Source organism: Notolepis coatsorum, assembly GCF_963971535.1.
Source record: "Notolepis coatsorum genome assembly, chromosome: 15".
In the NCBI taxonomy this organism is placed as follows: Eukaryota; Metazoa; Chordata; class Actinopteri; order Aulopiformes; family Paralepididae; genus Notolepis; species Notolepis coatsorum.
Genome location: NC_140179.1, coordinates 39,010,177 through 39,034,535, shown reverse-complemented (window position 1 = coordinate 39,034,535; position 24,359 = coordinate 39,010,177). Strand labels below are relative to the sequence as shown.

General features: G+C 42.1%; 1 long non-coding RNA gene across 1 annotated transcript in view; it reads right to left on the bottom strand.

Annotated features, from left to right (window-relative positions):
* LOC311241775 overlaps nucleotides 1-20,963 on the bottom strand; it is a 46,492-nt gene extending 25,529 nt beyond the window's left edge. Inside the window, exons 1-2 of the long non-coding RNA XR_014620573.1 lie at nucleotides 20,926-20,963; nucleotides 16,025-16,138 (exon numbers count right to left, since the gene is read on the bottom strand). This is a non-coding gene — a long non-coding RNA (uncharacterized lncRNA). The remainder of the gene's footprint in view (nucleotides 1-16,024; nucleotides 16,139-20,925) is intronic.
* Between the last annotated feature and the right edge of the window lie 3,396 nt (nucleotides 20,964-24,359).

Here is a 24,359-nt window from a genome sequence, read left to right as displayed (position 1 = left end):
TATATTTTGTTTTTGCCAATGCCCCACTGTCACCTACCTAAATAATCTCACGGTCTACTTGAAACCAGTGCGCGATCTACCGGTCGATCGAGGTCGACTGGTTGGGCACCACTGAACTAGACTATAAAAAATAATAATAATAAATAAATTAAAATTAAAATTTTTCGTTTTTTTATCATTTCATTTGAGCTTGAAAATGGAAAATTAAAATGAAATGCTCTAAGGCAGAATGTAGCCTATGCCACTGAGACTTCTTAGGTGTAAAGTGCTGTTGTAGTGTTATGATTTGTGTATGTTAGACAGTTAGTATGTTAGTATTTATATTACCTAGTATTAAATCATCTATCTGTTCAATACAAATAGTGTACAAGTGTTGAGGCATGTCATTAATCTTGACATTTACATTGATTATAACTACACTGCAAAAAGAATGTATGTCAAGTGAACATATCTTGTATTTGGTACAATAAGTCTATATTGAGTAGAATTATCTTGAATTATCTTATCCCACTGGCAGATAATTTAGCTTTTTCTGATTTTGTTCAATTTAATCTTGTTTTAAGAAAACAAGATTAAGATTTTCTTAAAAGATTAAATTGACCAAAATCAAGAAAGAAATAAGCAAAATTTTGGTGTGAGCGAACACACCAAAAACATCCTAGCAAATTCACACACACATGACTCCATGAACATGAATAACCTTTCTCGAACAATTCTAAGGTCGTTTTAAGTTATTTCTCCGGCAGCGTGCGCTAATATACAAGAAAAAGAGGGTGTTTAAGGCGGGGGACATTGAGGGGGCCAGGAGCTGAAAAAGGAGCTGAGGGCAGCCAAGCTCAAATACAAGGACAGATTGGAGGGAGGACTGAAGGCTCACAGCTCAAAAGAGGTGTGGGGGGGGGGGGGGTTTAGGAGGATAACCGACTACAAGCAACAAAATGTGGCTGTTGAGGGGACTCTGGAATGGGCAAACGAGCTAAACCAGTTCTTTAATAGGTTTGATCGAACAACCCCCATGAGCTCAGCAGGGCAGCCAGGTCCCCCCGGTCTTGCTCATCACTCCCTACCTCAGATGGCCACAGCCTGCCCCCTCCTATCTAAAGTGGAATACACCAAACCAACACAGTGACATCAGCAACAAAATGGCGCCGCCCATGGCGAAAACAGGGAAATTATATTTGATTTTTCAGACAAATAAGCAGGATTTCACATTTTATTATAGGACCCCGTCTTACACAAGGTACACAACAAACAAACTAGGATCACATTGTTCAATGCTTCATCTCCCCTTTAAATAACTAAAAAAAAATATATAGCAGACTTCTTAGCTTAACATCCCAGGGAACTAATGGGATAACTGGGGATGTTGTTTGCTCCTGATAAGAGTCTCAAAGTCTGGGGTGATGGTAGACAAAGCAACTCTGAGGTCATGCTCAATGTCCAATCTGTTCCTCTGCTTTGTCTTCAGCTGGACCAGAGCTGAGAAGCCACTTTCACAAAGATAGGTAGTGCAAAAAAAAAAAGTAAAAAAAAAAAATTACGACTAATCGACGCAAAAATTCTGCGTCGCCGAGTTTTTATGATCGATGTCGTAGATTATGTCGACTAATCGTTGCAGCCCTAGGTACAATACAGTACGGTTCAATACACACAATTGTTAACACATTGATTGCCAGCCATTGTACCCATCAAAGTACCCAGTCTGCCACCGTTGAAAGCCTATGGAGATGTTTATATTGCTATATTGACATTACTATGGCCCATTCAACATCGATTATCTATCGTTCAGGATGTGGGAACATTATATTTTTTCATTCATACATTGTTGTGTTACTAGCGTCGAGAATATAAGTATGTTTTTAATCTTTTCTGCTGTAATTCCAAAAACAGTAGTTATAGGCCCTGAAGCATAGATTATCGATTGACGTTTCTTTCCCATACACGCTATATTAAAAACTTCAAATGTATATGATGGGTATACATTATGCTTCATCATGCGTGAAGGGGGGGGGGTCTTTTTATAATTCCTTGATCGTCAGTAACGGCTTTATTTACTATGGCTTGATACGTTGATCAGATGGTTTGCAGTGAAATGAATAAACAATCAGGCTGAAAATAACGTTACTGTCCTCTTACCGTGCGCCGATGAGACTGGATGAGAATGATCCCAATTATTTGACGCCGATCTCCTACATCCATTTCCGGTTTGTATGGCGCAATAAATGCCGAAATCATATCGATTATTGCGTTATGGCAGCGATCCATATGCACTATAGTGTTTGTCTGGATCCACGTAACAAGATGCGACTGCCGGAGGAATTTCCTCGATGCACCGATCACACCATCCGGTTTTGAGTGTAACTCGCCCGACCACAGACCATGTGAGCGGATCGGCGCGGGTGAGAAATCCGCTCTTCGCTCTTTAAAGCTTGGTCCGCTCCGCTAATTGCTCATGTTGATCCCGCCGCCACACCGCTCAGCGCGCCGCCAGCGCTCAACTTCATTTTGGCATCAAGCGCTCCTCGCTCCACCCCGCTCAGCAGAAAAAAAATTACGGCGGGGGAAATAAAAGAAAGTGCTGTTTTCCTGAAATTGGCTAATTAAACACATCGGATTTCCTGAAGGCCTTTTTGGAGCATGCGTAAATTCTTGATTTCGTTATTTAAAATATCATAGAATAATGAAAACAGACCCAGTTTAAATGTATCAACCGAATATGGTATTTTTTTTATTTACCACTGCACCATGGGCAGGGCACCACCAAGACATTCAACGCAGTGACGGAAGAACCACAAAAAAAACGAATAATTATGCACAGCCCTCGGCATATACCTTGTATTATCCGACGTAGCTAATTGAATTACACTGTAGGCCTATACCTTTTTGCATACTGTTAATAAAGTATTAAATCAACCAATCAATCTGAGGTAGAACATAATCACTGACAGCCAGGGCAGCATAAGACGGATACAAAATTACGTGTATGACATGAGCCTCAGAGGAGGCCGTAATAGGCCTAAGGCCTTGGCTTAGCCACTGAAGACAATTAATGCAACAGGCTTGTTATCAAAACGAACTCAGGAAATCACATAGCTAATATGCCTATGAAAACAAAAATATAACTCTCGACATAACTGTCTACAAAGTGTCTCACAGTAAAACACAAACGAAATACTCAATGTGCAAGTTCCCTATAGCCTTTGAAAAACACGAATACAATCAACCAATATAAAAGTGCTGTTGGATATGCTACATTTATATAAATGTATAAAATCTAAAACAGAGTGCTACATTCTTATGTATGAAATAAAAAATAATGGCCATTAACTTTAGGCAGGCCTATTGCATTTTGCAATAAAGTAGGATATTATAGGCTATTCGTTTTTGTCACTTTGTGCATTTAAACAAAATAAAACAATGCTCGTGTGCCTATATCTGCCATGCAGTGCCATGGCAGCTACATTATCTTTGAGTTCACTTTCAAGAACACGAGTTTAGCCAATGTCTGAGGCTTCAAACTCATGCGGTGATTTCTTGACATCAAACCAGCAGCGGAAAACACCCTCTCTGCGCTCGCAGAGCCACTGGGAATACTGAACATTTTGCGGGCAACTTTACTCAGGCGTGGAAGGGACTTGGAATTTTGTTTCCAAAATGCAATGACATCTTTGACATCGTCAGGGTTTGATCTTGGGGACGAGAGGTAGGTTTCAACTTCAGTTTTCGCATTGCCTCCTCCCGTGGGCTGATTCTCTGAGAAGTATGATCCAAACATACGAGGCCTCTTGATTTCTTCGGGCGCGTCAGATTCTCCGCCGTTGGACTCGGGTTGACCTGCTGCCTCTCCAGCACCAGCGACTGCTGCGGTCATCTCCTCTGTTTCTTTGACGAGGAGGTCGCGTATTTCTCCAAGTTTATTACAAACCAACTCATCACGGATTATCCACTCTGTTTTGAAACGAGGATCTAACAGCGACGCGAAGAGGAGGTGTTTATCATCATAGTACATTCTGAAGCGAGTGGACACGTTATTGGACAGTGTTTCCGCGAAAGAAGCTATTCCTAATGGAAGGGCAGCGTTGTTGTTGACAAGCAGGGATTTGAGCTCGCCTACAGCTGGGAGAATCATGCCCAAATTCCCAAGCTCCCGTTGCATGTTGTCTGTGAGGTCAGCCAGCGGTGACAATACTTCAACAAGGTGATTGAGCCGACGCACGTCATTAAGTGTGAGAATAGCGGCAGTAGTTTTAAGTTTGCTCTGCCACAATGCATCTTTTTTGAATAGCTTTAGGACCGACTCCACCATGCGCAGCTGGCTGCTCCATCGCGTCGGGCAAGCAGTGGTGGGTCATACACCCAAAGAGTCAGTTTCCTCCGTGTTCAGACAACTCTTACGCACACTTTTCACTAGCTTTCCCACTTTAACTAGCAGGCAATTGATATCATCATGCTCGTTAACTGCGTCTTTGATAGCTAACTGAAGCAGATGAATTGGGCATCGCAGGTGTAAACTTGATACGGTGAAGTACTGGTTTACCATAGCCTCTACAGTATTAGTGACCACGTCCACTTGGTTTTGCGAGAGCGCAGGTTCCTCCTCCGCTATTTCCTCCCCTTCCTCCACCACCAGTGCCACTTCATCATCTTTCTCCTCTTCTCCTTCAGCGTCAGGCAGGATGTTAAATGCCTTGACCATGTTGCTGGCACTGTCTGTCACCACACGAATCACGCGTTGATGAATGTTCCAATTTTTCAGCACACTTTCATACTTTTGATATATGCGATCTGCAGTGTGAGACCCTGTTATGTGCTCACAGCCTAACAGAACCGTGTGGCCCTTGAACGTCCCGTCGATAAAACTTGCCACAATAGCAAGGAAACTGTGGCCTCTTCTACTTGTCCAAATATCAGATGCAAGAACGAACCCTTCACCCATTCCTATGAGCTCTCGTAGTTTGACTTCCATCTCTTGTATGGCATGTGGCATAAGTGTGTCCCGGACAGTATTGTAGCAGGGCGGGGTGTAACCTGGTTGGGCCATGCCGGCAAAATGTCTCATACCTTCACGTTCTCCTTTACTTAGGGGGTCGTAATCCATGGATATCATTTTATAAAACGCTTCATCCAGCTCCCTTTTTCTTTCACGTGTCACGTTAGGTGCCTTTTTTCCAGTGAGGAAATTGTGCAGTGAGTCACGCTGTTTCTCTTTTTGTTGCTGCTGCGTCTGGGCATCTAAAACAAATAATAAATGCATGCTTTATATTAGGTCTACAATACATTAAGCTGTAATAAGGCTAACAATTTCAAAATGGCTAATAATGACAACAAACCTTTGGATTTCTTCTCATTATGTTCGCGAAATATGTGGTCATGCTTCCTCCCAATGTGTCTCTTTAGATTCCAAGAAGAATCTCTTCCGACGGTAATATAGTCTGCACATTCTGTCTCCTCACCATCATCGTTAGTTGCTTTCACGATACATTGGAACTTATTCTGTTACTTTTTTTAAATACTTAGCAAACACGGCCATGCTTTCACGTTGTGGGATTTCTTGTAAGCACAATTCTGTTTACAGGACGGACACTGAGGACAGGTGCATTGTGGACCGGTGCCGTCTGGTCTGGTCTGGTAGACGCCTCCCAGACCAGTGCTGTGCGCACTGAGGAGCGGACCTGAGTGGCTTGGAGCGGAGGAGAACTCTCGCTCCCGTCGTCGCGCCGACCCATTTTAAAACCCACTCCTCGCTCACGTCAAAACGGCCCGCTCCGCGCCGCTTGCGCGCCGCTCACATGGCCTGCCCGACCATCAACCAGGCGGCGGTTTTGAGGCGTTGCAGTCTCATTCAGGGTCCCGGTGGAGCACCGGAGGTTGGCTGGATGAATTATGAATGCCATGGCGAAAAAAATGAAATATTGATCTAAAAAAACGCTGTACAGCGTTGTTGGCGTTCGCAGGGATTAAAGCATTTTTTTTTAATAGCATTAGCGTTTTAAGGGAGCCTACTTGTTTCGCTTTTGTCAATAATCCGATGTAGTTACCCCCCCCCCACCCATTTTAAATTCAGTGACATTTATGACATACACAACATTTATGGCATAGGGACATACATGCCGTGGCGAATATTCATGGGAGCCAAGGGAAGCCAAGCTTCCCCAAAGAAATTAAAAATTAAAAAAATAATTTCTTTTATAGTTTACAATAATAAAAAAAATCATTATTTTTCATCTCTGTGTTATAATAATTTTCTCCCTCCTGGAGAAATTAACCGAACAAGCGAAACTGCGCCCACTCTCTCTAACACTGTCACAGTCTGCCAGCCTGGAGGCTCACGAGATAAAGCTGTGAACGAGGTTAGGACGCCAGGCCGTTTATTTTTTTGTTTATTCATCCTATTACCTCATTATTAGCCAATAAGATTCGAACTGGGTTGGGCTTAGCTCCTCTCACGAGATAAAGCTGGGAACGAGGTTACTTAGCTCCTAACGGCCCACGGCCCACTACTGTATATTTGTATGTCTCTAAATGTTTTGATGAATTGAAAATGGAGGACCCTTATGTAAAAAAGACGAAAGTCTTTTTCTGGTCTTCATCCTCCAGTCTTAGCACTGTTGTTGTATTGAGCTGTACTGTATTGTACCCATTCTGCAATCTGTTAATAAAGTTTTCAATCAATAACTCAGACAAATGTATAGAATAGCTTTTATTATAACAAAAAATGATATTATTGTTTATGAAAATGTTTTAGCCCTATGCTTCACTATTATTTTAGGCATGGCAACAAATAAAATAATAATAATAAAATTAATAAATAAAATATTAAATAAATAAATAGGCTACACGTCTCTCTTTTTGTGTTATAAATTGTGCTCACAGATATGAACATAGGCCTCTTTACTTACTTAAAAAAGGAAACATCAAGAAATATGTTTATGGTATTCCATCATGCCATGTGTGTTTTTTAGGGTTGACCTTCGAAGTTTTTTTTGGCAATCGAAGCTTCGGGGCCGAGCTTCGATTTTAATTCGAAGCTTCGATAAAAAAAAAAATTTGTTGTGGGAATTGTACAGCACTTGGTAAACTTTGTTGTTTTTAAATGTGCTCTATAAATAAAGTGGATTGGATTAATTAATTAAGTAGCCCCTTTCGTGACTGTGACGCAGGCAACAAGGTTTCACTCGGCTGTGTGATTTAATTCAAGGTGGATCGCTGTTGTCATTTGAACAACTTCAGATTTCATGGGAACTACCAATCCCCCAAATCAAGAATGTTTAAGATGAAGTAAGATTTAGATTATTTGAAATATGGCCTGTGTAGACTAAACTATGCACAGAATTATGTCAGTCTACAAGGTCCGGATTCTACATGGTCCGGCAATGTAGACCTTGTAGACTCCACTACAGACCAATTATCAGTGAATGTTCATGCATTTTTAAGAAGGGCTACTTCCACAAAAAAACAAAGAACTCACCAAAACATCTCAGTAGCACCTTATCTAAATGTTCTATTTCATATATGGAGATTCATATTTATTTATGTATTGCATGAATTTCTACATTTTATTTCCTATTTTATTTATTCATCCCAGTATCTTTCTTTCTTATGTGTGGAATTCTACAAGGCATTTACATTCACATTTAGATTGTCATTTAGCTGACGCTTTTATCCAAAGCGACTTACAAGTTCTGTACGACAGGTCATCAGGAAGGATACAACTTTATCAGCTGAGTAACAATATTCATCAAAGTGTTGCGTGTTACAGTGTAGGTTAGTTTATTAGGACAAGTGCATGACAGTAAGGTTAGTTAGGGTTAGTTTTTTTTTATTTTATTCTTAAAATTTTATTTCAGATAATGGTTGAAGAAGTGCGTCTTTAGTCGACGGCGAAAGATTGGATGGGATTCGGCTGTCCTAACTGGGGTGGGTAGTTCATTCCACCATTGTGGGGCAAGGACTGAGAATAGGCGTGTAGGTGGTGTATATGTGTTTGAGGATGAGATCCTTCAAACAGGCAATAGTGATGATATAATTTGGGCAGTGCTGAGCTGGGTTACTTTCCTCCAGTGTATTTGTCCCCCGGCCCCACCCAATGGCCCCATGCACACACACACACACACACCGAAGTAAAAAGAAAAAGAAAAGAAAAAATTAGAAAAAAATATTAATAATTTTTTATTTTTATTTTTTTACTTCGATTTTTTTTTTAATGTTCGAAGCTTGTGCCATGGAACGAAGCTTCGAAGCTTCGAAGTATTTAAGACAGCCCTACCACACGCACACACTCACTTTAAACAAACAACTCACTGCAGCACCCACTCTACACACTTTAGAACACCTAAACACACTTTATATTTATTGGCAAATAATTTGCACTACAACCCATACCTCAGTACACCTTACTGTAAATTGTACCTACATTGTACCTCATCCCATTTGTGCTTTGCACTATATAGTATATTGTATATTAGTATATTATATAGTATATTGTATGGTAACTCAGTTACTTCTACTCTGCATTGAACATGTACATACTGAACACTTGTGTCTACATACGTGACTTCTATTTTTTACTTGCTATACTTATTTTATTTTATACTTATTTTTTTTGTCTAGCACAGTCTCTGGAGCGTAACAGAAAGAAGGATTTTGTATAAAAGTATTCTGTACTTCTGTATGACACTAACAAAAGAAACTTGAACTTGAATTTATTGAAACATAGAAGTGGGGTTGGGACACACACACTGTTTCAACTCACCACCCCCGCATCATATTGTAGTCTAGTCTGTCTTAAAACTTCCACTCCTCTCGAAACTTTTTTATATTTGAATATCAACATTATCTGTCCATCCGTAATCCTCAGTTTACTATAATATACTCCTGTCCTGAGTCCTGACTAGTGACTTCATCGTCTTTCCAAACGCACGCACGCACACACACACACACACACAACCCCCCCCCCCATTTCCCTTTCCCCAGTCCACACCGTCTGCTGTTCTCTATGGCTCTGCCTCTGATCAGGATTAGCTTGTTAGCTTACGCTAACGTAACGTTCATTTCAGGCGATGTGGGCATAAAGGAATGGCGACGATGTAGGGCTGGGCGATATAACGATAACGATAAATATCGCGATATATTTTAATAATCGATATCGAATATCGAAATAAAAAAAAATCGAAAAATCGTTTTTTTTTTTTTTTTTTTACCTGCAACAGGGCAGTTTTAAAACCAGAGACAGTGGACAGACTTGTCTTTCTTGCCTGCAACTTAAAGTAATGGCTTTGCTTGTCCAAATGACAATACTGACCAAATTCAGATTTCTTTTTCTCTTGTCCATTTATTTTGTTTGCTTTCTAATTTAAAATACATTTTGAAACCGTCTGTACACAGTAGGCTATGTGTGCTAGCAGAACTAGACTCCAGTCACGAGTCACAGTGCACATGTGCGGTGGTTTGTCCACCAAAAAAGCGCCAAAAGATCGAAAATAAACTAGCAGAGCCAGAACTGTTCAACTCCTCTGGAGCCACAGCCAGCAGAGAAGCCGGTTTACTTTAGCTTTTAAACCAGCTGCAGCCTGAGAACTGGAGTGTGAGGGGATGTAACACTAAAGATGGCGGCAATGACAAAGAATTGCTGCAAAATAAACATACATCTGTTGTTTAAAAAAAAAAAAAAAAAAAAAAAAAAAAGTTTTTAATACTTATAACAATTCGATAATTATCGATATCGAGAAATAAAATAAAATTATCATATCGTTATCGCAATATGATTTTTTTCCATATCGCCCAGCCCTACGACGATGCAACGCATGTTAGATGCATTTGACCCGTTGTGAGAAAGAAAAAAATTTAACACCACAGACTTATTTCGGCTCGCAAAATAGGCTCACTGCTGTGTAGCCCTGCACGGCTTTAATGCGAGCAGAAGCACGGACTGGGCGGATATGACTCGGGGAGTTGCCACAGGTTTTTTCAAAATAAGAGTATCATATGAACCGAACGTTGCTAGCTGCCGGAGCCATAGATATTATGACTGGAGCTGCGCTTGGGGCGGAAATGAGACTTATTTTCAAAATAAGAGTATCGATATGAACTACACGCCAGGTGAATGAATGAATGAATGAATGAATGAATGAATATTCAGAAAATATGAGACAAAATCTGCGATAAAGCTTATATTCACGGCGCTATAAAATGATAACCTACCGATGCATTTATTTTTTCTTTAAGCCATTTTGAAGGGACGGTTTATGAACTCAATTGACAATGCGAATGGACAGATAGCAATACTATAAAGTATAGATATAGCTCAACAAACAGGGTCACGTCTGTTTACATTCCCCGGTCCTCTAGCCACTAATTAGACTAAGCCCAGTGGTCGCCAAAGTGTTAGGGGGATGCAGACCAGAGAAAGACGTTTGTCTTGTTTACATCAGGGTCCCCCATTTTCAATTCATATCGACATTTATGACCTACACAACATACATGACATTTATGGCATAGGGACATACAGGTATTTAGTACTGATACATTTGTGACATAAACGGTATTCAAATATACAGTACTGTTACCCATAGATCCTGACAGAGTATAATGATGGGGAGGGGACTGTACATTAGGAGGGGGTGGGTGGGTGGGAGAGAAATATATATACAGTGGGGTGGAGACTGTACATTTGGAGGGGGTGGGTGGGTGGGAGAGAAATATACATACGGCGGGGAGAGAATATATACATGCGGTGAAAAGGAGACTGTCTATTAGGAGGTGGTGAGGGGTTTGGGCATTTACGGTGGCCAGTTTCGAATTGCAGCCTCCCGTAGGTGCTCTTTAAGAGTCGTATAGTGTATCTTGTAGACCAGGCCCATTGCAAGTTGCTGTACTCTGTCGTCTACTCTAAGCCATCCTAGGTTGTCAAAGTGGGCAGGGGTGAGGTGGGTTCTGGGGGTAAGGTCAAGTAGTAGTCTGACCAGTTTGTTTTGTGTTGTTTGTAATCTTGTTTTCTAGCGCCTTTGAGGTGCTTTGGTACCATGAGGTGCAAGCATAGTCGTAGTACCCTTGAATGAGTGCTCCTGCCAGAGTCTTCAGGGTATTCTTGTTTACCAGAGAGGAGATCCGGTACAAGAATCTAGTTCATTGGTTGACTTTTTTTATTACATTGGATGCCATTTTGTCACAGGAAAGATTTGCCTCTAGGATGGAACCCAGGTAGGTAATTTCGTCTTTCCTTGTGACAATATTGTCACCCACTGTAACTGAGAAGCCGTCGGTCTTGCTGAGTTTGTTATTTGAACCGAAGAGAATGGACTCTGTTTTGCCCATGTGTAATGATAGTTTGTTATCAGCGAGCCATATGCAGATTTTGCCTAGTTCCGAGCTGAGGGTTTTTTCAACCTGTAACTTGTTCTTGTCGGGTGGCGGGCAGACCTCTCATTGTTAGTCGCCAAACCTTAAATCTGCCCGCCATTGGCGGTTGGCAGGTACTTATTTTGTTCCCTGAGAAGGGGGATATAACTTCAGAGGGAGATTTAACTTAAAACAGCAGACTGTACACACCACTTGAAGAGCATGTGCATATCTATCTGTGGGGTGAAGTTGTTAAAAGGAGTTAAAAGGAGGAGTTAAAAGAAAGAAAAAATACTGCTAATTTCAAAAGGATGCACAAACAACTTATTCTTGAGAAGTATGCCGTGGATGGTTTCCATCAACCATGTGTTTCGAAACAAATTGATTAGATCAATTGTTCAAAAAGAAAGTTTGGTCGATAATGAAGATCAGCGATACATTTAAGATGATGCACTCTTTTTTACTTCTAATTTTACTATGTTTTTATTTCATACTTATCTTGTCTTGCACAGTCTCTGGAGCGCAACAGTAAGAAGCATTTTGTACAAAAGTATTCTGTACTTCTGTATGACAACTATTAAAGAAACTTGAAACTTGAACTTGAAACTTTAGGGCATTTACAAGCTTGTAGCTTCAGGCCTTCAGCCCTAACTTTTTCGGACAACTTGTAATTTGATTTGCGTGTTGTTTTTTGCTAAATGGCTTGAAATAAACTTCATTCATTCATGTGATGAAATGATGAAGTGAAATAATGACTGGATGAAATGAGGAAATATATGAATAGCAAATTAATACAAATTATATTTTTGATAATAAAAGATAAAAATTTTACAAAAAACACCCCATCCCTGATAAAGGCCCAACAACACTGAGGAGGCTAAAAAGAGCCAACCTGTCACAAAAACACCTCGCCAACTTCCACCGCTGCGCTACAGAAAGCATTTTAACATCCTGCATAACGGCGTGGTATGGCAACTGCACCGCTGCCGACCAGAAGGCCCTGCAGCGGGTAGTTAAGGCCGCAGAGTTCACCATCAGCACCCAATTACCCGTCTATCAAGGACATCTATACCTGAATCGCTGCATGCAGAGAGGGTGCAACATGATCCTGACCCCACCCACCTCTGCAATGGACTGTTTGTTCCCCTATCAAGTGGGAAACGGTACAGGTGTCTCCGGGTTCACAACACGAGATTCAAAAACAGCCTTTTTCCCAGGACTGTAGCCCTGATGAACTCTGCACTCTAACCACTTTACCCATCACATGCACTATTATGCACCGTCAGTTTACCTGACTACCACCATGAATGCTGCACTTTACCGTCTACTCTAATGTCTCCTATAGGTTTCCTAGATATTCTTATACATATTTTTATCTAGGTATTTTTAAGTGTCTTATGATGATGATGATTTATGTGTGTATTTTAATTTGATTGCCCTGTACTGTCAATTTTGTTGTATATGCCTCGCTCATTATACAATGACAATAAAACTGAATTGAATGTGAAATAAGGTGTGAACTAACTAAGTTATTTAGATCTATTATGCTTATGTTGATCTGATAAACATATTACAAACAAATTATCAATAAGCTACTCTTGGGCTAAACAATACATCCGTATTGTCAATTGTCATTCACTTGTCAAGAAAAATATAACACTATCAAACAGCAGCTTTATTTCACTGATGTTTTACTACGTATGTGTATCTCAGAAGAGCTCTCCATTATTTTTGACCAATTCATAGACCACTGCACTTCCGCGTTACATTGAGCTCATGGGAGAGAGCGGGGGGAGAAAATAAATTAATGTGGATGAGAGCCTTGACGTTACGTGATTGTAGCTACGGCTGTGGAGGTGCTGGAGACATGATCCAATAGACTTTTATACGCCTGAGCTATAGTCATTTTTTTCAGCACCTACTCCCCATGGGCGTTCATTTTCTCCCCCCGCTCTCTCTCCCATGATTTCAGAATACCAGAAGTGGTGGTCTATGGACAATGAATGTCTTTACACTTACAGCTATATAAAGCTATCAGAGGTAGCTTCGGGTATCGGGAGAAATGTAATCTTTCATTGTGAAGAGAATTACGTTGCTGCAGATGCTAGCAGTTAGTTGACCATGGAGATGGTAAAGAGATGGAAACTGGCCCCTACAAATGTCCTAACCTAGTTGTACAGTAAATGACCAAGTAAGGCTTTGTCAGTATTCCAATGTACAGTGTAAAATGTGTGTGTGTCCCCTACCCAACCCCCCCCCCCCCCCCCCCCCCCACCTCCAATGTACAGCCCTCACCCAACCCACCCATCCAACCTCCTCCAATGTACAGTTTCTACGCCAAATGTATATACACTCCTTTTATGGACACTTTTGTATCACAAACAGTACTGTATTTGCAAATCTGATATGTCATAACTGTATAGATGTAGCAGTACTGTATCTGTATGTCATATATGTTATGATGAATTGAAAATGGGGGACCCTGATGTAAACAAGACGAAAGTCTTTCTCTGGTCTGCATTAGTGGACTGCAACCTTGCCCAAGCCCGACCGGGCCCGACCCGGCCCGGCGGGTTCGGGCTGGGTAGGGCTTTTTTTTTAATAAATAATTCGGGCTCGGCCGGGCCCGGGCAGCCCCTCCTTTTTTTTTTTTTTAGTTTCGATTTTGCGCGGTGACGATTTAATAATAAACTCGAGAGTAGAACATGTGCTCTTGTGCTGGCTGCTGAAGGACGGTAGCCATGGAAGAATTGAAGCAGAAACTAGCTAAGGGGGAGCTTCTAAAAGTTGCTAATGTGACTGGGAAGTCTAGTTTGTGGAAGCACTTCGACCTGATTGTAAGTAGTACAACTAAGGAGCCTATTGGAAGTGTGCAGTGTAGAGAGTGCAGCGCAATTTTAAAATACGACAGCAAAAAGACTGGCACGTCCTCCCTCTTGCGACACGTTGAACGCGGTGGCTGCGGTCGTTTGAATGCTAGTCAGTCACAACAGTTGCCACTGACAGCCTTCCTTCCAGCACCAGTGCCAACAAAAGTTAAATCTGCAGTATTGGATAAATGTGTTCAGTTCTGTTGTCGGGATATCAGGCCCTTTCAATCAGTTGCCGGAGAGGGCTTTGTGTCTCTGGTGCAAGAGCTCATAAATGTTGGAGCTACATATGGCCGTCTCCCAGCTAAAGACGTGCTGCCGCATCCTACCACTATATCGAGAAAATGTCTTGATATTGCAGCCACAAAAAAAGACGAGCGCGTCAAGGAAATATCAGACATAATGTCCAATGTAAACGTGGGGATGACCACCGACATGTGGACCGATGATTACCGCAAGGTCAGTAGTATACATGTCACACACACAACACAATTCACAGCAATAATAGTAATAAACAAATTGCTTGCCAGACTCGCACGCTCTGTGTTCAGCATCCCCGCAAGTAGCAGCAGCAGCGAGAGAAATGTCAGTGTCGCGGGGAGAGTAGTGGATAAAAGGAGAACCACGCTGAAGCCATCTACGGTGGACTCTATTCTTCTCCTCCACGACGCATTTAAATTCTAAAGGAATTAAATGAATAATGTAAATAGTTCAAGAGAGAGAGGCAAGGTTGGCCAAATAGGCATTATGCCCTGAAAGGTCGATTATAATTTATTATTAGCCTATACGTTAAAGTTCATTGTTATTCGATTTTGGACATCTGGAGTGGACTTTGTTCAAAGCGGTAGGCCAATGCCATAAGCCAAATATTGTATTATTATTTTCTGATTTATAAGTTATTATTTTCTGATTTATTAGTATTTGCTGGTGTGTGGTCACGCTTCCCTGTTCTGTTGTGCTTTCATATATAAATATTGCTCTGCTCGAAATCTGATTTCTGATTTCTGTTTGTTTGTAGTGACTGAGTAGGCTATTGTGTCGTGTGTGTGACTGTGTGTGTCAAAGAAGATTCCATATAGCCTTCAAATTACGAGTTTTACGAGGCTGGCTCGCGCTGGGAAATAGAATTTGCGAAAAAAGGCTATATAATGGTTGTTAATTTTCAGCATGATATGTGTTATTTAGTTAGACCTATTGGACATTTTCGTTTTTGTTTATTTATTAAGTTAATATATAAACAGTGTTTAGAATATTTAAAACAAAAAAATTAAAAAAAATGTTGGCTATATGTTATAATATATATATTAATGTTTCTTTCGTTTTCACTATCTGTTATTTAGGTAGACCTATTGAACATTTTCGTTTTTGTTTATTTATTAAGTTCATATAAAACCGTGTTTCGAATATTTAAAACAAATACAAACAAAATAAAAATAAAAATTAATAATAATTAAAAAAAAATCTGGTTTTCAGGCGGGCTAGGGCCTAAAATATTATTTATAGTCGGGCTTATTTTCGGGCAGGGCCTGAAGTTCAAGGGCTCGGGTAGGGCTCGGGCTTTATTTCAAGGCCCTTGCAGACCACTAGTCTGCATCCCCTTAACAATTGTATGTATTGAGCTGTACTGTACTGTACCCATTCTGCAATCTGTTAATAAACTTTTCAATCAATCAATCAATCAAAGTACTATAAATGTAAAACATTTGGATTTTTTTACAATTAAGGTGGGATTGTACAACTTCAAGGCTCCTTTCAAGCACCGCAGCTGCAAGGAAGGAGCAATAAGAAGAAAGCAAAGTAAACATAATTGTACTTACAGATATTGTGGTGTCCAGTCTGATGTCTGTGTTTACACAAGAAGAATGTTTTGATCCAGATGTTTTAGTAGAAAGTCTTGGTCCAGTAGAGTTCTGCCACAGAGAGACTTCACACTGTAAACACAAACACACAAAGCGTTTGTTGAATAATCTGGGAATTTATGTGGAGTGTATCAAGGCTCGTGTTGATGACATATGTGTGGTGACGTTGAACTTCGCTTGCCGGTCGTACCACATGACAGTCGTGACTGATTCAGGACATTTGCCTTGCGATTTGAGATAATGGGGCAACAAAACGCAATAGTCACCTAGCTATGACCTCACACTGCGTCGACTTAGGCATTTATTGCACGTTTGTTTGCTATCTGTTCCAGCTTCTTTTTTTTGTGATGGAACGAGCTAGAAAGAGGAGATTTTCCCTGCCTGGGAACATTTTGATCTGATTTCTCATAATAAAGGTATTCACATAGTAATAACTAACTGAGGTGATCTCTCTCCTAAGTATTCACATAGTAATAACTAACTGAGCTGATCTCTCTCCTAAGTCCTAAGTATTCAGATAGTAATAACTAACTGAGTTGATCTCTCTCCTAAGTATTCACATAGTAATATTAATAAATGTGTCAACACAGCGTATGCCTTGTTCTAATTTCTGTTACTTTAATAAATTCTCTTAAAGGGGAACTATTTTACTATTTCTTTCACTATTTGGGCACTTTTACACAATTCCTGTGAGTCTATGGAACACCTCTGTAATATATATATTTTTTTTATTCATTGTTTTGTATTTCTAATCAAGTCCTCAAAAACAGCATTTTTCTACCTCAAGATTTCGAGCTGTTTTGCAGCCGCAGCTGCAGGTGCCTCCTAAACCACTGTGTGGCAGCGCCGCCTGAACATTAACATGCAGCAGTGACTATATGACATCACATATAGGCACATTTTCAAACGACTCAGTTCAGTGAGGGTGAATATTGTGAGAGGAGAATTGGAAGAATGCGCCAATATGAGAATTTTGAGACATAGATCATATTAATATAAGTTCACATAGCTAGGAAACAATGCTAAACACTCAAAAAGGCCATTTATAAGATAGTTCCCCTTTAACTGGCAACGGCCCGTATACGGGCCCTCTTGAGGACGACTTGCCCACCGGCATGACGCGCCTCTTTGCCGACCTCTAGCGTCTCTGGTGTGCATATTTCTTAATACAATATATAGATCGAATTAAAGCCCTCTTTGTTGCCCGTCTATTGCCGTTCCAGGCGACAAAATCCGTTCACCGGTTCTCGAGTTACATGCCGATATGTGAGGCGTGCGCCGAAGTACACGGCAGACTGTCCTATTGTCCGGGACAAGTAAAAAAAATTGTCGGACAAGCACAATACAATTTAACTTGTCCGACCGGACAAGTAAAAAAATATATATATATATAATCCCCAAACAATTGTGTGTATTGAGCCGTACTGTATTGTACCCATTCTGCAATCTGTTAACACATTGGGTGCCACGCCCCTTTGCCCAGATAACCCCTTGAGTGCCAGCGCTTTAGTCAATGGGAGGTCGGGAATATTTGCGAACGCTTAAACTATATCTTAAATTATGGCTATGGGTCTAAAACACCCCTCGCTTATCAATGACTTGCTTGCAGTCAACATGTACGAAACTGATTGTTTTTTCATTGGTACATTTCCGTTTTATACCATTTTGAATACGAGTATAGTTTCGGAGAGTTCTAGTAATTTCAGAGAAATTCCGCGATAATAGCCCTTTAGTGGAATACACAAAACACGTTGTCATTTTTCGGCTGATTTATGAATCGTTTTCAAATAAATGCTAGATTATCGATAGTATATGTGTACTTATGCACGCTAGAGAAGCGGGCTGAAAAAATTATTATCCATGACCTGGTCAGTGCTAACGTCATACACGCACACACACACAGACATGTTGTGATCGCTATGAAAAAAACATCTGATTAACCCAATACTGGTAAAATAGAGTCCTTACCTCACATCAGATGTTCTGCAAGATTAATCCAATTCCTGATCGCCATTCCAAATATTGATCGCGTTTATTGATCCAACGTTATAGTCCGAAACACATAATGGAAAGCTGCTCCGAGCCTCCCCAGTGAATGTGGTAACAGACACTGCTTGCCAGAGATGGGGAAACCCTGGACCAGAGTTTTTTTCTGATGCACATGGCCACTCAATCCAATCCAATGATGTGCATTACCATCCGGGAGACGATAGGGGGCGGTATTTGCCCTTTTCGAGCTCAGAGCCATTCCCAATGATAACATCAGGCTGGATAGATGAAAAATGAATGGATATCGCTAATAAAAGAAATAACGATTAAATAACGAGAAAACTCATCATTGGCACTCAACGCATGGCGAGTTATCAAAGTGTAAATAAAGTTTTCATTCAATCAATCACCTGATTGGATGAAAATTGTATTAACAGATTGCAGAATGCACAATACAGTACAGCTCAATACACACAATTGTTAAGGGGATGCAGACCAGAGAAAGACTTTAGTCTTGTTTACATCAGGGTCCCCCATTTTCAATTCATAATGAATTGTAAGTAAGGGTGCAATTAGCACCGTGCAATCCATTCTTTGTGTATCTAGCCCACTGTGTTTAAGTTATTAAATCATAATAATTGTCCAAATCTCTTGTCGTTTTTTTTTTTTTTTTAATAGGCCTTTATTTTCTCACAAGTACATTTCGGACAAGTACGTTTAGTTATCTCATTCAAAAAGTTAATGTCAAGCCGATAATGGCAACTAAAGTCAAAAAACGTTTTAAACAGTTCAAGAAGGGCTTGGAGGCGAGTTATAGATATCTTCACTGTGTTCACACTCAGTTAATTCCATAAATTCATCAAGCTCTGGAAATATAAATCCGGCCCATTTCTACTCCAACGCTTGAGTTTCCTCGTGAGTGCATGTATTTTATCATTGAACAACAGGATGGTTGTGTTTTCACCTTGTAGTGACAGATTAAGTCCATTAATTTCTGCAAATATGCAAGACATGCTAGCCTTGTTATCCAGTCGGCATCGGAGGTGGGCAGAGCTGGGACGCATTCTTCGTCAGAAACAAGCACGCCTCATCCCGCAGCTCAAACAGGTGTAGCTATGACGTGCATTATGTAGGACAAAGTAAATCCATAGGCTGAATATGATTTATTATCAATATTTTAGGTCTATTATTTTACATTTGAAAAGCATTTATTTTACCAGTTCAATGTATTTTAATTGTTTTTAATTATAGGCCTATTTCACACATTCTATTAGCCCCTTTCGAGACTGTGATGCACAGGTCACTGGTCAACACTGCTCAAAACGGCTTCAGCTGCCTGATGCGCATCAGGCTTGATTGATTGATTGAAAAAAGGCGTAAATAAGGCAGTGTTGACCAGTTTATAAAAATTATTTAAAAGTTTATTAGCAACACAGAGCTTTCAAACCCTAGCGTTTGTCTGTCCAAAACCCTTGTGCAACTGTGAGTACCTTTGAAATGTCTCTGCTATACTTGTACGACGAGCGTTTTGATAGAGAAAAGCGAGACAGAGTTAATTATGGGATTTTTCTATGAAGGTATAAGGAACGGTGTATTCACTCGGTGCATCAGTCCCGAAAGGGGCTAACATTCTATGAAATCAATACATTCTGGAAATCATCTCGCGACCATCATGCTTGTACAGTTGTACAGTGTCCCCCACCCACCCCTCCTACCCAACCCCCCCCCCCCCCCCCCCCCCCACTCCTACCCAACCTCCCCCCCCCCCCCACCCAACCACCTACAATGTACAGTCGCCCCCACCTACCCAACCTCCTCCAATGTACAGTTTCTACGTCAAATGTATATACTCTTTTTTCTGGACTATTTTCGTATCATAAACAGTACTGTATTTGCACATCTGGTATGTCATAAATGTATTGATGTAGCAGTACTGTCCATCTGTATGTCATATATGTCATATATGTTACGATGAATTGAAAATGGGGGACCCTGATGTAAACAAGAAGAAAGTATTTCTCTGGTCTGCATCCCCTTAACAATTGTATGTATTGAGCTGTACTGTACCCATTCTGCAATCTGTTAATAAAGTTTTCAATCAATCAATCAAACCCCTCTAGAAAAACGAAGCACAAAAACATTATTCAGAATGTTAAATATAATGGGATCTCTGAGGAAGGGAGCTGCCATTTTTTCCCGAGGGCCCAGCTAACTTAAGTTAGCCTGCGCTGGAGCAGGTTCAAGTTTATGGATGTGTTGCTATAGCGATTTTGCCAAACTTGCTTCGTGGAACCGAAAACTAAAGCCTGACTTATGTCAAGTTATCCTGACAATTATCCGGCTAACTCAGTTACCCACGTACGAGGAACGGGGCCCAGGTGTGGATGAGCTAAAAGGCTATTAGGCCTACAGCCTTTCATTACACAGTAAATCATAAAAACGTTTTCAAAAGAAACAGACACAAACATCTCCATACCTGTGTGACACACATCAGATGCACAATCATTAAATTTGGTGTGCAGTTGCTTGGTTTCATCTGATAAACAGAACAGAACTAGCTACTGTAGTCAGCGTGAAACACTTGAGCTGATAGGGCGAGAGAGCTAACAACAGCTAGTAGCTAGCTAGTAATAGACAATAGCTAGTTCGCCAGGAGCTAGCAAACAGGCGGTCTCGTTAGCATTAGCCTACTTTCTCCGAGACTAAACTAATATTAAAAAGGTGGGTTAGTGATCTTGGATCCGAACAGAATGTACATAGGATGAGTGGAATATATTACGGAACATGTAGCAACAAGTAGATAACGTTTAAACACAAATTACAACTTTTATAAGCGTTTATCCGGCGGAGATTAACCCGACGCAACTCACCTCACATGTAATCGTTCCTTCTTCTTCTTCTTCTTCTTCTTCCATGAGTTAATGGCAGATCGCGACCACTGAAGGCGCATACCGCCACATACTGTACAATCCATTAAACCCCATAACACCCAAAACAAAACCCCTTCCCTAACATCACCACCCTCTCCAATCCTAATCTACGAGTCATTCATTGCCTCCTGTGGGCTGACTCTGGCTTTTTCTACACTCACCACCACCTTCCCTAACTCTCTTACTTGATCACTCACAACCACCTTCTTCCCTAACTTCCCTAACTCCCTTGATACTTGCCCCATTGTCAACCCCTTCATACCCATGTGTCTAGTACTGCTGCTTCAACTACTAACTTTAACCTCTCTGTCCTACTGCTAACCATCACTATTGTATTCACTACTCTTGTCACAAATGCCACTATCTCCAACTTCTCCCCCCACACCCTCTCTTTCTCCTCCTGTACTTCCTCTACTGACAAATGCCCTTTTCTAAACCCCTTATCCACACCTTGCTTCCCCTGATCCTCCTGCACTACCCTTACTGCCAAATGCCCTTCTCCTTCCTTACCTTGCTTTCCCTGTCCTACCTTCCTAACTGCCTCTGCATACGAAATCCTATCATCCCTTCTCACCTGCTGGACCACTACCTCTCGCTTCATCGCCTCACAACCCCAATACGCTACACTATGCTTCCCACCACAACTACAACACCTCGGCTCCACTCCCATGTCACACTCCCCATACTCATGCTCCCCACTACATCTACCACATCTCTGTCCCTTCCTACATGACCTAGCTATATGACCAAACTCCTGGCACCTGTAACATCTCAACGGTTTTGGCACAAACTCCCTAACCCTATATGCCAAAAACCCTAAAAATACTCTCTGACTAACCTCACCCTCAAACTGAATAACTATCGTCCCTGTCTCCTCCTTCTCTACACCTCTCTTCATCCTAACTACACTCTTAACTTTCCCATTACGTTTGTCACTCCTCAACTCTTCTAACAGCTGCTCCATACTAACCTTAATTGGAATTCCACTAATCACCCCCTTGCACCCACCATCCCTTTTCTCCCCTACTATCCCTACTCCACAGACCTTCACTTTGCCAATGCTCTTCATTTCCCTAGCCTTCTCTACCTGCACTACACTTACACACCCTATAAATAAGTTCCCATCATCTAACACCTTTCCGTACCTTACCTCTCCTAACTGTGCTCTAATGAGGTTTGACAGCTGACTCGGCTCTATGTTCCTAACTCCGTCTACTCCCTCGAATCGCACCACTACATTCAAACCTACAAACTCTTTCTGCCTACCCTCATCCTCTGACCCACTCAAGCTATCTCCCCCCTCTTTCTTCCTCTTACTCCCCTTCCCCCCACTTTCCCTGCTCTTTTTCCCCACCTTTTCCCACCCCTCTCCCCCGTTTTCCTCACCTACTCTACACTCCATATCCCTATCCACACCCTCTCCTTCATCACGGCCACCACTTGCTCCACCGCCCCTGGCTCCCGACGTCGAACCCTGGGGGGAACTAGGGCCAGACAACGGCGCCATACTTCGTTCACTCCTACTCCTACTTCTGGCTCCCGACCTCGGGAGAGGATCATAGCAGTCATCAACATCATCATCATCATCCATGTTTCCTCGAGCACCGTCGCGAACTCCTCAACCCATCTACCAAACAACCGTTGAACTCTTCCTGAAGTTCTGCTGACTATGAAATACTGTGCCGGAGCCGTGCGCAAACGCACGTAATGACGTCACGGTGGTGACGCACAAAACGAGTAGGGTATATCTGCAGAGCCACAGAGCCCAACGTCTGGGCGGGGCTTCGTGGCGTGGACGGGCTTGAGGCGGGGCTTCGTGGCGTGGACAAGTCTTGTGGCGTGGACAAGTCTTGTGGCATGGACAAGTCTTTTGGGGAGAGAGCTGGTGGCGACGGTCCGCGGCGATTTTGAACTAGTTTTGGTGGCGATCGGACATGAAGGGGAGTGAGCGGTGGTGGAAGGCGAACGATGCAGGTTATCGGCTGGGAGAGTGGCGTCCTCGTGATTGGCCCCGGCCAGTGGAAGACTGTCCAGGGTTTTGGGTAAATCGAGATGGGAACGAATGGAATGAGGGCTTGCGTCAGGAGGGACGCGAGTCGCCGGGTGCGAGCCCTACAGTGTCCCCTCGGGGTGCGACGTGTGGAGACTGGAGAGGGAAGTGAGGTGACGGAGACTTCAGCCAAGGAAAGGGAGACGGATAGTGACAGTATGGAGTGTAGTGAGGGAGAGGAGAGCGGGGGAGAAGGGTGGACGAAGGTGGAGAAGAAGAGTAGGGGAAGTGAGGGGAAGGGAAGAAAAAGAGGGGAGATAACTTGAGTGGGTCAGAGGATGAGGGTAGAGGGAAGGATTTTGTAGAAGGGTTGAATGTAGTGGTGCGATTTGAGGGAGAAGACGGAGTTAGGGAAATAGAGAGGAGTAACAAACGTAATGGGAAAGTTAAGAGTGTAGAAAGGATGAAGAGAGGGGCAGAGAAGGAGGAGACAGGGACGATAGTCATTCAGTTTGAGGGTGAGGTTAGTCCGAAAGAGGTATTTTTAGGGTATTTGGCATATAGGGTTAGGGAGTTTGTGCCGAAACCGTTGAGGTGTTACAGGTGCCAGGAGTTTGGACATATAGCTAAGTTATGTAGGAAGGGGCAGAGATGTGGTAGATGTAGTGGGGAGCATAAGTATGGGGAGTGTGAACAGGGAGTGGAGCCGAGATGTGGGAAGCATAGTGTAGCGTATTGGGGTTGTGAGGCGATGAAACGAGAGGTAGTGGTCCAGCAGGTGAGAAGGGAAGGTAGGATTTCATATGCAGAGGCAGCTAGGAAGGTAGGACAGGGAAAGAAAGACAAGGGACAGGGGTTTAGAGAAGGGCAGTTGGCAGTAAGGATGGTGCAGGAGGATCAGGGAAAGCAAGATAGGGAACAGGGTTTTAGAAAAGGGCATCTGTCAGTAGAGGAAGTTCAGGAGGAGAAAGAGAGGGTGTGGGGGGAGAAGTTGGATATAGTGGCCTTTGTGGCAGGAGTAGTGAATACAACAGCGATGGTTAGCAGTAGGACAGATAGGACCAAGTTGATAGTTCAAGCAGCAGTGATACACTTGGGTATGAAGGGGTTGACAGTGGAGGAAGTTATAAGGGAGTTAAAGAAGGTGGTTGTGGGTGATCAAGTAGGAGAGTTAGAGAAGGGGGGTGTGAGTGATCGAGTAGTCCAGAGTCAGGCCACAGGAGGCGAAGCATGTCTCGCGGAGGGGGACTCAGTCAGGAGGAAGCAGCGTTAGCTGCACTCCAGGATGGTGAACGCAGAATGGACATTGTGGGAGGTAAAGGGGTCCAGAAGATGGCGGTATTGCAACGTTAAGACCGTGTCAAGCTAGAGGAGGTGGCGGTAA